This window comes from Macaca mulatta, chromosome 14, assembly GCF_049350105.2.
Source record: "Macaca mulatta isolate MMU2019108-1 chromosome 14, T2T-MMU8v2.0, whole genome shotgun sequence".
Lineage (NCBI taxonomy): Eukaryota > Metazoa > Chordata > Mammalia > Primates > Cercopithecidae > Macaca > Macaca mulatta.
The window spans coordinates 88,891,031-88,906,613 of record NC_133419.1 but is presented as its reverse complement, the minus strand read 5'-3'; the positions used below and the strand labels follow the sequence as shown (position 1 = coordinate 88,906,613).

The following is a 15,583-nucleotide window of genomic DNA, read 5'->3' as shown; positions in this document are numbered from 1 at the left end:
TGAGGCAATGACTTAGCCTGATCAAATATTTTTTGAAATCGGAGATGGAAAAAAAAAAGGTAAACAAAACAATTTAATATCTGATCAGTTATTCTGACATACACATACTGCTTTTAAATATCTGGTCATTTCAGCAAACTCTCTGTACGACACCACTGGTTTTTAAAATTACGTCTTTTTGTTGTTGGTTGAGGCCACTTGCAACTAAACAATGTGAATTGCTTTTTTTTTTTTTTTTCCTCCTCAGAGTTTTGCTATTTCTCTAGTAGACTTCCCTTCCAGATGTCTTATGATGCTGTGTCATGACTTTTTTCTCTGAATTTCTTGAAATCTGATCCTTAAACTTCAGGCTATGCTTACTCTTTCCTGCTCTCGCTGTTACAAACTAGCAACATATGGCAGCTTTCTACTCACAGGCCAATCTCTTTCACTTCACTATATGTTTAGGCCTCAAGTGTCAGTTCCCCCTAGATACTTTCTCTTCCTCAGGAACAAAGTTATCAAAAAGTCAAGAATCTCTTACCCTTTTAGCTGAAGGAGTGTTTTCGCAGATGCTGTGGGATTGGCTTTGTGTGTTTCTTTGGTTGGTGTATGGCAGATGCACCTGACTGCAATAACAGCATATCCTGAGAATGACCCTATGGTCTAAGAAGAATGTGTGTTCAGAGTTCTGAGCTAAGGAATCTCGGAGTGGCCAACCTGGACATTTATACCTTATGTATGAGGAATATCTGAACCCTCAGTCCATTCCATGGAATACAGGCCATACAGAGGATTGAGGCCCTTTGTATGGGCTTAAAGATTGACAGGTGGGGGTTGCTAAGGCGTGGGGGGTACTAAGTGAAAATACTATATAAACTTCATACTTTTTACAAGCGGTTGCAGTTCTCCTGTCCAGCGTGCTACTACTGGATCACCTTGCATGTAAGTTCCCTCAATAAGACCTATGTCTTATTCACCGGCTCTAGTTCTCTTCCTTGGCCTCTTAAACATGATACTGTCTCTACTGAAGTAAACATGGGTTGAGCATGATAGTTGGGACATGTTGCTCATTTCTTTCATGGGTCTCTGCTGCTTGTATGTACAGTCACTGTGATGTCACCTCTGTTCCTCTTCTGCTATCCCCATGAAAATGGACTCTAAAATCTAAAGATTTCCACAGTATACACACTTTGATATACAGTAGAACTCTGCCTCCCTCTAAGGTACATGGATGGGCTTTGGTCAAGGATGGGCTGGGGTGGATATTCAGGCCTACATGACTCAGCAAGTTTGAAGCACAGGTGCACACGCCATCTGTTATATCACCTTTTTAAGTTCATGCTTGGCTCTGAGCCACTATTGCCTGTAAAGGTATAATTGCCCTGCTAATGCTGTACAGGAGCTCTTGGGGCTTGACTCAGTTCAACATGGATCTTGTCCTGGTGCCCAGAGAGAAGGCCAAAGCTGCCCCCTCTTGCAGATGCACAGAGGGGAGCCACTGGCTTACACTGGTGCCCAGAGATAGAGTTAAGCTACTGACCCTGAAGGCAAGGGAGAGCCAGCGGTGCAGCTGCAGGCATGAGGGTGGCAGGAGCCATAGAGCCAGAGCAGAGAGCCAAGATAGAGGTGCACACTGTAAAGAGCTAGTGTAAGTAAGCTGTTTTTTGTTTGTTTGTTTTTTTGGGTTTTTTTTTGAGATGCAGTGGCGCGATCTCAGCTCACTGCAAGCTCCGCCTCCCGGGTTTGCCATTCTCCTGCCTCAGCCTCCTGAGTAGCTGGGACTACAGGCGCCTGCCACCATGCCCGGCTAATTTTTTGTATTTTTTAATAGAGACGGGGTTTCACCGTGGTCTCGATCTCCTGACCTTGGGATCCGCCCGCCTCGGCCTCCCAAAGTGCTGGGATTACAGGCGTGAGCCACCTCGCCCGGCGTAAGCTGTTGATGAGAGCTGCTACTGAATAAAACCATATTCACCTGCCTACAGCCCCCTAAGTGCTCTTTCTGCCCACCACCTACTCCCCTCAGACCACAGCATGGGCTGGACCTGGACCCCAGGATCTGACAATTGACGATGTGGATGGGAAGAGGTGAGCAGGTCTTCAGTCCCCGAAGGCTCCCCAGTCAGTTATGAGGCTGCAGCATGAGCTGTGGTACCTGGTGGCAGCGGTGCTGCTTGGATGGACCCCAATGGAAACATGAATGACAGTGGATGGGTCTCCTGGGAGTGTGGAGAAGGCGCTGTAGCACCTGGAAGTGCACAGCATCGAGAAGAAGCATGCCTTTACAAGCAGTCAGATGGCCATTTGTGACTGCACTGTAGGGCGTTCATGCCCAGTCCTTGCAGGATGCAGCGCGGGGAGGAGGAAGAATTTCCATTGCAAGCTTACCCAGTGATCCACCTGGAAATAGAGCATGAGCAGCTGTCAGGCCCCAAGGGTGGGCCAGAGACGCCCCCCTACTCTGGTGGAACACCTTACCTTTGGTGCCTGTGTCCCCGCTAAGTTGTGGGAGTTAAGCAAGTAATGTCGGCAGTCACGTACAGACTTAATGCCAGTCATGTGGAAGAAGGATATTGCTGCACGGCCCAGTCCTGCCCTAGAATTCCAGTTCAAAGACTACCTGCTGCAGTTAGCGGGAGTGTAAAGCCTTATCTGTTTGATAAGAGAACTGGTCGAGATGCACGGCTTGTGGGGGGCACCAGACAAACAGTTACCTTTGGACTTGGCAATCTACTGGTCCCTGGACCCGGATAAATTTCCAGGCAGAGCTGCATTTATTAATGGCTATGAAGACCAGTGAGTGAAAATGAAAACCTGTGTCTTTGCATCTTGGCATGGGCCGCTTAGCTCTCCATGTATGCACTGTGTATGTCTCTCCCATACTTGCACGCATTCTGGTGCTGAATGTTTTGCATGGTTTGGTCACTGTGATGTCTGTCACAGGCTTGATGGACCATTTGACAACAGAATAGGGACAGTCCACCGAGAGCCAGGAACAGTTTGCCTTCATGGGAGGGCAACAATGAACTTTCACAGTGTTGCTGCAGGGCTATTGTATAGCCCCAACATATGTTGTGATTTTGTTAATAATGTAATGTTAACCTCTGATCCTCTTGCAGGCTGAAAACTGGCAGTGTCCTCTCTTGCCTGGAATTAGGATGATGAGGCTAAGACACCCTTTCTGTGTAGTCAATCAAGGGTGCCCATTTAGACTAGATTTACATCTAACCACAGATAGTTTTGGCTAGGGCATATAGCAGTGCATGGAGTGATTGGAAGTGCCAGTGGGCTGTTAGTCTCAGCTGTGGAAGGGAGTTGAACTCTGGTGTTCCTTAATAAACAAGCAGTAATGACGGGATGGGTGTGTTCCTCGGTAACCAGCCCCTGGACTGGGAAAGCAATTAATGACTGCCTATGTTGCCCTTCAGGCCCATAAGAGCGTGGCAGGACGGGTTACAGTCATGCAGACAACTTACCCTTTAGCTGGATGGGTGCATTCATGGGTAATGAGCCCCTGAACAGGGATGGCACAGATATCCACTTTAATGAAGTAGGGTGCCTACTTAGAGCAGCGGAGTATGCCAAGTATAAGTCCCTTAGCAGCCGAGTTACAAGAGGTTTCAGGGCCTGCAGAACTAATACAAGATAATGCCATGGGGCCTGAGGTACTCTTAGACCCTGAGCCTTCACCATTAGGAAGGGCAACCCCCATTCCTAATAGAGCATGGTACACTACTGGGTCTAGCTGGGGTGCTACTGCTTCCTGGACTGCTGATGCAGCCTAGCCTACTACTGACACCATATGGTTTAAAACCAGGTATAGGCAAAGTTGCCAATAAGCTAAACTCAGGGAAATGTGGATGGTAATCACCAAGGAGGTGACACTTGTGGTAATCTGCGCCAATAGCTGGGCAGTTTATCAAAGTTTGTATATGTAATGGGCCTGCATGCCCAGAAGCTTATGCAGTATCAGGCCTGTGTGCCCAAAGCTTATGTGTCAGTCCTATATATATGTACTGGGCCTGTGTGCACAAAGCTTATATGCATAACCTGTGTGTCCAAAACCTATGTCTCCCTCGGCCTAGGGGATGGAGTGTAAGGTGCATGAATGTGCGTTGGTCAAGGATAGGCCAAGGCAGATATCCCGGCCTGCATGACTCAGGTAGTTTGGCACACAGGTGCCATTTGTTATATAACCTGTTTGTATCAGTTCATACTTGGCTCTGAGCCACTATTGTCTATAAAAGGTATAATTGCCCTGCTAACACCGTACAGGGGCTCTTGGGGCTCAGCTTGGCTCAACATGGCTCTTGTGCAAGCTCTGGTGCCCAGAGAGAGAGAGAAAGTTATCCATCTTGCAGACAGAGGAGAGCCACAGCATGGCTTGCACTGGTGCACAGGGAGGGAAAGATTAAGCTGCTAACCCTGAAGGCAAGGGACAGCCAGCCCAGTGGTGCAGCAGCTGCAGGCATGGGGGCAGCAGGAGCCACAGAACTGGAGTAGATGGCCAAGATAAAGGTGCACAGTGTAAAGAGCTAGTGTAAGTAAGTTGCTAATGAGAGCTGCTGCTGAATAAAACCATATTCACCTGACTACGCCCCCTCCACCCTCCGGCACTCCACCCCCAGACCCCCGAGTGTTCTTCTTTCTGCCCATCCACTCACTCCCCTCGGACCACAGCATGGGCTGGACCTGGACCTTGGGATCTGATACTCCCACACTACAAAAATGTACGTTTCTGGAAAGAACTTACCCTTAAACCACCATTTTCCAATTTTGAGCTTCAATCCAGAAAGTCTCAGTAATTTTAATAAATTAGTATCGATTGCCTGATGTGCTAATCTCAATTTCACATGTGAATATGAACATATACCCTTTCTAGCCTTTTTTAGAATTATAAAATACTTGATATTTTTCTGTCTTTACATTACTCTGTATCTTAAAGTATTTTCTCTCACCCTCTCCCTAATTTAGTGTTGTTAATTGACAAAAAGAAACTATCTAGTAGGCCATACATTCTCAAAACTCATAATGCATAAGGAGCACCTGTAAAGCTAATTTACAGATGTTAACTCAGTGTCTTCCAATCCCCTTTTCCTGCTGAGCTCAGTAAGTTGGTGATAAGGCCCAAGAATTGGTATTCTGCAGACCTCATATTGAGAAGAGCTATTACAGACAAGCAAGTGTCCCCCCCTTTAGTGAACTGAGCTATGTTATCCAGGTTTCATCATTCCAATATCTCAGGCCATGGTCCAGAAATTCAAATGATTGCCAATACCATCTGGGGAGCCAAATGTTCAACTCCATGATCATTTTTCTCTTTTAAAGTCTTCTGGATAGGAGGAAATGTTGAACATACCACCTGGGATCTGTAGTGTCTTTACTTCCTTCAACTTTCTACCCAAACCTCAGAAAGCATTATATTTTCAAATGCCACCAAGTCAGAAAGAGCGAGAAATGGTTAACCATTTTGCCAAAACTTATCTTTCCCCTATACAATACATGCTTTGGAAAAATAGGACATCTCCTGAAAGAGAAAGATGTTTACATTCATTTTCATCTAAATGAATCAGTAGAAAGTTACTAATCACTGATAACGGGTCCCTGCCTCCTATGTTCAAAGGCAAGATGTATTTTAACCAAAATTATTTGAAAATTATTCTTACTAGAGCACGTGTTTCCCAAGATCTAATTTATCTCAATCTAAACCAAGTGCAATTTTGACACCAGGAAACATTTGGCAAAGTTTGGAGACATTTGTGTTTGTCATGAGTGAGGAATGAGGGAGCTACTGGTATCTAGTGAGCAGAGACCAAGGATGTTGCTATACACATTACAATGTACAAGACACCTCCCCACCCTGCCAAAAAACAGGAAATAAATGTAAATAGTGCCCAGATTGAGAAATCCTGCTGCATATAAAACAAGCATCATACCTACCATGAATACCCAATAACTACTATATGCTATCCATTTGTATTCTTCTTAAATATATACATCATTAGATCAGTGTCATAACTTTTCAAAATTCATTCTGATGACTCGGCGTTTGGCTTTCTTATATAACTTTCTATTCCATACATTACTTTTATTTATTTTTTCTGTATTAAAGGCATTATCGTGAACATCTGTGTTTTTGTAGCTCCAGCAACTCTTTAGCGGAACAGCATCTCAGCTGCTGCATGTGATTCCTATGAGTCAGCCAATCATGAACTCCCAATAACTCTAAACACATGGGTGACAACAGGGTCCAGTGCTAAGCTGATCTGCCTTTTCCTGCTGGGAATGACATAAGTGAAGATACACAAGAGTACAAGATCTTTGTAACTAAGTCATCCAGTGGTACTACTCTAAAGAGAAGGGTTACACATTTCTGCTGCTGCAAGCTGCCCTGAATTCTTCATCTTTAAATTACTCAGAATATTTTCACTTTTTGTTTGTTCATCATCATTAAAGACTGATACATGTTGCTAGTAGTCAAAGAACATGAGAGAATAAACCTTTTTTTTTTTTTTTTTTTTTTGCCTCGCACTGTCTCCCAGGCTGGAGTGCAGTGGTGCAATCTCGGATCACTGCAACCTCAGCCTCCTCAGCCTCCTGGGTTCAAGCACCTCTACCTCAGCCTCCTGAGTAGCTGGGATTACAGGCGACCACCATCATGCCCAGTTAATTTTTGTATTTTAGTAGAGATGGGGTTTCACCATATTGTCCAGGCTGGCCTTCAACTCCTTACCTCAAGCAATCCGCCAGCCTCGGTCTCCCAAAGTGCTGGTTTTACAGGCGTGAGCCACCACACTCAGCGGGATAAACATTTCTTTATTGTTGATCTGCTGACACAGAGAAGAGATATTCTCCCAGCTGCTTCACTTCTTCCTTCTGGAAGAAACTAGCTTGAATGCATTCACAGTTAGTTGGAACTTACCTCTGGTGAGGAAAACAGTATGCATCCCTTGAAGTTCTGAAGCCCTTGCCTGAGCCCACTCAATAAACAGAATATTTTATAGCAGTGCTACTTAAAAGGTGGCCTGCCTTCCAGGAGTACCTGTAGCTTATTAGAAATGCAGATTATGGAACTCACATGACTGCAGGTCTCAAATTTCAGCCGGCATAAAAATCACCTGGAAGGCTTGTTAAATGAGGAGCCCTAGCTTGCCCCCGCAAAGATTCAGCAGGTCTCAGATGAGGCCCAAGAATTTTCTCTCCGGTTCCAAGGGAGTACTGCTATTGCTGTTGTTCTTCACACCACATTTAAAACAGCTCTGTGAGAACATGTCACTTTTTCTCCTTTTTAATCTTTATTTTATCTGACATAAAGCTCAGTTGCTCCAGTTGCAAATAAAAGAAACCCACCTCAAACTGACTTAAATAACAAAGGGAACTTATTTCCTGATACAAATTGCAATTTAGAGGTTTGAGGGTTTCAGCTGTAGCCCAATTATATTGGCAACTGCCTGGTTCCTTCCAAGTAAATGACCTCTTTTTGAATATTGCTGAAAACTGTGAAGCTGTCAGGTCTGGTGTGGATGTGTTTACTAAAGTGGTCACTACTCAAATTTATCTTTAACCATATCCATTTAGCATTTTTAGCGCACTGTAGGCCTTCAATGAATAATAAATACAGATCTCTGTTGTTCCTTCTTCTTTGAATATGCTGTTGTCTCCCTGGAAAATAATTTTTTATCTACTCATATACCCCTTCCTTGTATCACAATAACTCCCAAATGTCAAGAACCCTTACATGCTAGGTAGAGAATGGATAACAAAACAGCCATAGTACCTGCTTTAAAAAGCTTTAATAACTTTCTAAGAAGCTTTCCTAACTTCCTACCCTTACTCCCATTCCCTAAACCAACTTAGAAACATTTTCTAGTGCCATCCTTCCTCTTATACTATGTACCCCATTATATTGTATATATAAAGTAAATAGAAAAACAAGAATAAGTATAAAGTGTAACAGATACAATAAAGGAGAAAGAGATAACTGGGGAAATGTGACAATGGGGATATAACAGCCATGGGGATTTTGTAATTTACATCAGGATCCTCTTAAGTGATCTTATTTGGATACTCTCATTTTGAAGTGTGAAACACACAGGGTAATAAACATTGGGAAAGCATAAAAAATCCCATAAAAGAAATTACATTATGTTTTATTAAATCAGAGTTTAAAAATAATCTGCTTATGTCTTGAAAAATCAATAACATTGTATTTTTTTTAATAGTACTCTTCTGTCTTGGAATAGTGAACTGTATTTACTGTTATTTTTCCACATAAGCAGAAAAAAAATAAAGCCATGAGGGTGTGTGTTGGAGATGTCTGCAGTTGAGTCAATCCTGTAAAGAGTACAGAGTTGATTTATAACTCCATTTGATCCATTTGCTTTACTGATGGTCTTTTCTCTTTCAATCCAGCATGGTAAAGATCTGTCAAAGAAAACAAATGACTCAGACACCATGTGCTGTGTTGGTGTACAGTTTATCTGTCGTCCTTCATGTTCTTCCCTTACGCACATCTGACAATGTCTCTCAGGGTTAGCAAAAGAGTGAGCATACACTGCTGAGCAAATTGGAACTAAAACCAGAAATGTTTTTTGGAGAAAGTGCAACAAAGAAGCTATCTCCTGCCTCCTGCCCCAATTGACGATGTCTTTAAGATTTTCTTTTTTGTCTTCTTCATGTCTCAACTCATTAACTTTGTCATTGGCATAGCCAAGATGACTTTGTTCTTTTATCTTTCTTTCTTTCTTTTTTTTTTTTTGGTTGGAGATGGGGTTACACTTTGCTGCCTAGGCTAGATGGCAGTGGTGTGAGCTCACACCACTCACACTACTGGGCAGTAGTCCTACAGAGGCTGAGGCTCAAATGATCCTCCACTTCAGCTGCTGGAGTAGCTAGGACTACAGGGATGCATACCAGGTCCAGCTAATTTGGTTTATATTTTTTGTAGAGACGAGATCTGGCTGTGTTGCCCCGGCTGATCATCAATGCCTGGCCTGAAGTGATCTCTTCACCTTAGCCTCCCAAAGTGCTGGGATTACATGTTAGAGCCACCATGCTCAGCCCAAGATGACATTTTATGGTTGAATTTTCATGTTTCTGTAAACAATAATGATGGTAATGGTGATCTGGTGGCTTTGTCAAAGGTCAAGAAAGTTCCAGGACTGTTGAGTAAGAAACCACGTGTCTTGTTTGGGTCATTCACAGCTGACAGATGGGCAAACCACAAGCAAAGGAAATGAAAAAGACATCAGCTGGGAAATTCTGTAAAAGAGAGGATCAATTTTTTGTGGGATAAAGCATTCTTACAATTTTGGACACGTCACTAAGAAAAGAGGAACATAAAGTAACAAAGAAATTATATGAAAAGTGTTTATGAAATGAAGAAAAGAAATGGGAAAAAAATTGCAAGTATAAAAGCGCTGACCACAAAATTCAGAAAAATAACAATATTCGTATTAATAACCACTATCTTCTTTTCCATTACGTAACCCCAATTGTAGATGCTATAGGGCACTTTTATATATAGAAAATAAGTCTGGCCCTGCAGGTTCACATCATGATACTAGGTAAACTGCATTGTAAGCAGTTAAGAATAGAACTGACAGTCATTGCTATACTTAACCATTACTTAGCTGTTCACAAAAAGACTGCAAAGTTCACAAACTCTCACTAAACCCAAATAAAATGTATTCCCATTTCAATTTCCCCTTCTCTATATCCTAAAGTTGCCACAGGCTACTCTAATGCTCCCCTTACAGGAGGCAGAGCATGCCAAGGGGTTGCAGTGGAAAGGGGCAACAGATGGAAATGATGTGGTCAAAATGTATTACAATTGCATCTTTTACAAAAGCATAGAAACAAGTTGTTGATGATTCTGGAAGAGGACCTGGAAGGAGCCCCAGCAGGTGAGGAGCCCTGAGGCTTAAGATTCATCAGCTTTATAGTAAATCCAACTGATGTACTAGGCGTATGTATCAAGGAACTTGACTACAAAAATTCAGTAAATGTTTTGAGAACCTGTGCTAGACAAATTGGGGGGATTTATGATGCACAGGGTATGGTGGAAGGGAACCGATTTATTTATACTTTCATCTTGCGATTTTTATCTATGTGAATATATTACCTGTTCAAAAAATAAGTAAATATTTTTAAATAGAAATTTTAAAAGAAACCAATGAGACATGGTTCCTACTCCCAGCTTTGATAAGCTTTCTCAAATTGCGCAGGGTTGAAAGAAGTAAAAATAACAGAGAGGTTCAAGAACCCTCAGGAATGAACCAAGATATATGAGAATACCTATGAGAATATCTATATCTGTGAGAATATCTATGAAACTATTGGAGCATTCAATTCAGACTTAATTCTGAGCAGAAGGGAAGAAGAATGAAACACATAGAGTAGAAGAGCAGGCAGGCAGAGCCATTGTGGCATTAGAAGCTTGGCCCAGTCACAAAAGTCCATTTATAAACTCTGGTGCAGAATGAGGGTCAAGCCATCTCGGATGCTAAGTAGGAATTCAGAAACTGGAAGGCCAGGCAAGGCCCAGTTGAATGGGCTGGACCAACGTGACCAGAGGGGGAAGTCTGCCTTTAAGCAAACTCTCACATGCCCCTGCTTACCACGCACTCACTAAACAAGCCAAGTGGTCCATTATTTGTTTTGTCTAGGAGGTAGCCTCACACCATAGGTGTGTGACAAACTTCCTACCTTAGCCCTTTATGAGCCCCTGACCTACACTTATGTGAACGTAATAAAATAATTGTCATTTTAAGCTGCTACAGTTGGGCAATTTGTTACACAGCCCAGTAGCCAGAACACTATACATCATCCATTTATTTTCAAAGCAAGATACTAAGAATGTTGAGTATAAATTATTTTGAACCAAGTTAGAACATTTTTGTCCAAAGATCTGGAGGAATTCCCTTAGTGTGTTATGACATGTTGTTAGATGAGTGGATAGATAAGTAACACAACCCTCAGAGAGTAGCAGTTGCTGTAACCTCCAAGAAGCAGAGTGTATGCCAGTCCTCCTGTACAACTGCATTCAAACCATGCTGAGCTCCCAGGGCCTCGGCAGCCTTGCTGTACCCTCTTACCTCTAACCTATGTGCGTGCTATCCCTTTTGCCAGGAAGTGCGCTTTCTCCTTTCTCCTACAGCTTCTTGTGTACTATTTCCTTTCTTCTACATTTCATTCCTTTGATCACTTCTGTCCTCTCATCACCACCTTCTTCTTTATCTAAATACTTGGCACCACTTCCTCTAGCAAACATTCTGTATCCAGCTCCACACAGGGTAAGTGCGCTTAGCTTCTCTAATTTTATAGCCCCCTGCTTTTCTCTTTGTGAGCAATCACCACTTGCATGTTAACTGCCTATCTGCATATCTCTTTCACAAAATTATAAAATCCCTGAGGATAGGGACAAAGTCTATTTTATTGTGGTACCACCAAAGCTCTAACATGCACCTAAAATTTAGCTCATAGTGTGTGCTCAATATTTACTGACTAAAAGGATGAATGAACTATAATGTGTCCTTTAATACTGCAGGGATTCACTTAAGTGACCCTTTACCCCACTTCATTTTTTTGTTAGTATGCAGCATTATGGACTAAATATTTGTGTGTTCCTCTCCCAGTCACCCCACTACAAATTCACATGTTGAAATCCTAACCTTCAATGCAATGGTGTTGAAAGTTATGGCCTTTGAGAGATAATTAGATTATGAGGGGGGGGCCCTTAAATGGGGTTAGCCCCCTTATAAAAAAAGATGCCAGAGAGTTCTCTTGCTCTCTTTCTACAATCAGAATATACAAAAAGAAGTCAGCAGTCTGCAACCAGAAGAGGGTCCTCTCCAGAATCTGATCATGCTGGCACTCTGATGTTAGACTTTCAGCCTTCAAAAAACTGTGAAAAATAAATTTTTATTTAAACGATATAGTTTATAGCATCTTGTTATAACACCCCAAGCTAAGACAGTGTATATTGGCCAAATGGGACTGAACCATTATTCCATTCTCAGAGAAGAGGAGAAACCATTCTGTGAACCAATACCAAGACTTGGGCCAGTGAAAGCCACTGGATAATCTTTACATTGACCTGGTTCCTGATATTTTATGACCAACAATAATGGGCCAATAATAAAGTGATACCCCCAATTCTGTTGGAAGTAGTATAACTTCAGAAGGATCTGCCCACACCCTCTTTCAGGATGCTTTTAAATTAAGCCTAGGCCAGTGTGGGCCATGCCATGCCCATCTCCACAATTTAGTCCTTCAGGTGGCTGTAGTAAAGGAGAAGTTCTGGCCTACAAAAGCATGGCCACGCTGACTCTGATTGAGGCTAGGCAAGGCTGTGCAGCAGCATGGGAAGGATGCAATCCTTAGTCAAACTACCTGGTCCAATTTTTGCTCAGCAACATATTTCTCATGGACTGGGGAAGCTGTACTCATTGATTGCTATGGTCTAAATGTTTGTGTCCTCTCCAAATTCATAGGTTGAAACTTAGTCACCAAAGTAATGGTGTTGGTAGGTGGGACATTCTGGAGGTGATTAAGTCATAAGAGTAGAACCCTAGGGAATGGGATTTGTTCCCCTATAAAAGAGGCCCAAGTGAGCTCTTTCAATTCTTCCATCATCTGAGGTCACCACGAAAAGGCATCATCTATGAACCACGTAATGGGTCCTTACCAGGCACCAACTCTGCTGCTACCTTGATCGTGAACTCCTTAACTTCTAGAATGATGAGAAATCAAGTTCTGTTGCTTCTAAACTACCCAGTTTATTACATTTTGTTATAGCCTGAAAACAGATGAAAAAAATGATAAAATGAAGAAAATGGTCATAGTTACATCACTAGAATGTTCTTGAGATACATTAGCTGATAAATGGTTAAAATGTAAAGACTTAATGAGGTATGGATAAGACATGGTAAAAACATTAGTAAAGGATGAAGGACATGATCTCTATTAATACAGCAAATAAGTGGCTCAGCCATTTACCTATAGCCTTGAGCCAGTCACTTTATCATCTTTGCACCTTTCTGCTCAAATACAAAATGGAGATAAAAGTTGTATCTACCTACATATATTAATAAATGTAAAATGCTTAACTCAGAACCTAGCATGCACTAAATTTTCCTTAAAGATGACTGAAACACTGGTATGTATTCTTAAACGCCCTTTGAAAGTTTAGGAAGGTTTTGTTTGTTTGTAAGAATTAAAGGAGGCTTCATGATGAAGGAGGTATGTTGTCTGTGTTTTGTTTTATTTTATTTTATTTTATTATTTTATTTAGTTAGTTATTTATTGTGTGAGACAGCCTCACTCTGTTGTCCAGGCTGCAGTGCAGTGGTGCGATCTCAGCTCACTGCAACTTCCGCCTCCCGGATTCAAGTGATTCTCCTGCCTCAGCCTCCCAAGTAGCTGGAATTACAGGAGTGTACCACCACGCGCAGCTAATTTTTGTATTTTTAGTAGAGACAGGTGTCACCATGCTGGCCATGCTGGTCTTAAACTCCTGGCTTCAAGTGATCCGCCCAACCTGGTCTCCCAAAGTGTTGAGATTACAGGCGTGAGCCACCATGCCCAGCCTGTTGTCTTTGTTTTAAAAAGTAGGTTGCATTTGTACATAGAAAGACGAGGAGAAAAATCTAGGAAATTTTTTTTAACCTAGAGAATTAAACAGGTACACTTTGCCGGCCGGCACTATGGAATATGGTAGACAAGAAGCAACAGGGGTGGAGGGAAGAGAGAGGTAATCCGAAGACTTCTGGTCAGTCCAACCCTTGGCATTTCATAGACTGGGACCCATAGAGGCAATATAGAAACTGAACCAGACCCTTTATTCTAGAGAAATTTCCAGTAGATAATTAAAATTCAGTTTTTACTGCTTGGTCTAGTCTGTTAAAAAAAAAAAAAAACAGTTTTGAAATTGTTCATCAAATGATCTGCTCCAATTAATACAGGAATCCTATCCACCTTTTTGACTTTTCTACTCCACCCACATCCCCCCAACCCAGGTCAATTTCAGCCACTCCAAACAAAAAAAACTAGCTGATAGAAGAGTGTAACCCAAACAAATTATTAACAACAACGGCAACAACAATAAGATAAATGCTTATTACATATCCCAATAGGCTTAACCAGCATTAAAATGATAAAGAAAACCTCATTCTATTTCATTGTCTACAGTTCTACTCTAAAAACAAAATCTGATAAAGATAAGAAATTTTTTTTAGAAAGTCAGTAAACAAACAAAAAAAAGAAGTCCCCTGGAGTGTATTAGAGTGTTTACCACTGGGAGAGAGCTGTCCTCTGAAGAATAAAGGCAAATTGCTGGCTTTTCTGAGCCTCATTGATGGAGAGAGAGAGGAAGAATTAAGACAGATGCTCTTGTCTTAGTTGGACAAGCTGCTAACAGGAAACTGTGGGTGGTATGTCTGCTGAGTATGACTTCTCAGAAAAGTGGTTCCTCCAGTTTTCAGGTTCCTGGAGGCCACATGACAGGTTACTTCCTAGCAGTCATTCTGAAGACTTTGGGGTCAAGAGCAGCCCTGGCCCCCTATCCCTACTGCTATCTTACATTTCCTGTGCTTTGGGGCTTTTCACCTAATAAATGATTGTCCTTTGAGTAAAAACACACTCTCCCAAATGCCAAATATATTTTAGTGATGAACCAGTGCAGGAATGGCCCTTTGAAACTTAGAACAGTTCTCACTGAAAAATAGTACATTCTTATGACTTTAACCTAGGTTCTTCTATGCTGGTTCAGCTTAAATCCTGTTACCTCATTGTGGAAAACTCACTTTTGTAGAGTTCCTCTAACTTTCTGCAAAAGCTTTAAATATTTGTTGTTTTTAGTCCTCCTTGTCCATAGAGTCTGACTATGAAAATGGAAAGAATCTTAGGGATTTTTAAGGTAGTCTAGCACCTTAGACTAGTCCAGATTTGACTTCCCCAAGCAATGTAATTCGGAGAGTTCTTCAAATAAATGATGCTATGATCCTATCTGGGCATCGCCCCAGGAGACAAGTGTCAGAGGTCCCTCAGACTTCTGGACCAGGCTCTTTGCACTTACTGCAAAGCCTTACTGTCTTCAGAACACTTCCTTTCTGCTCTCCCTCTCCATCTTGTATTAGGATTCTCTTATTCCTACCAACATCCTATCTCCTTCATGCCCATCAAGTCTTGCTAGTAGGAAGGCTGAGATCAGTCATTTATGGCTCAGTTTGAATTTGAATCCCTATATTCACTGTAAGGAAGGAGAAGATTTGCTCCTGACTTGGATAATTTTAGATTCTTCTTATTTATATGACCAAGAAGAGAAGTTTAAGAGGAAGCCTCAAAATTAAACCACAAAAACATTTGCTCACTTGGCCCAAACATAAGGCAGATATTGAATATGGTGAAACATGGGCTAGAGAGAGTTGGAAAATCCTCACCTCCCTATGCCCTGGGTCCCTCCTCAGCAGGGACAGCCAAGTTGTTTCCAGCTGACAGCAAACCAGTCCTGACACCCTGTTCTCATGACACACTCAGGCCCTTCACTGTTTCTGTTCATTCCTGACTGTCTTTATGCCAGTTGGAAATCCTGCTGCCGCAG

General features: G+C 42.1%; 1 long non-coding RNA gene across 1 annotated transcript; it reads left to right on the top strand.

The window, feature by feature from the left end:
- The first annotated feature begins 523 nt into the window (after positions 1-523).
- Positions 524-4,815, top strand: LOC144334590 (uncharacterized). Its single transcript, XR_013404552.1, has 2 exons — positions 524-924; positions 1,814-4,815. It is a non-coding gene; the product is annotated as an uncharacterized LOC144334590 (long non-coding RNA).
- Positions 4,816-15,583: the final 10,768 nt, after the last annotated feature.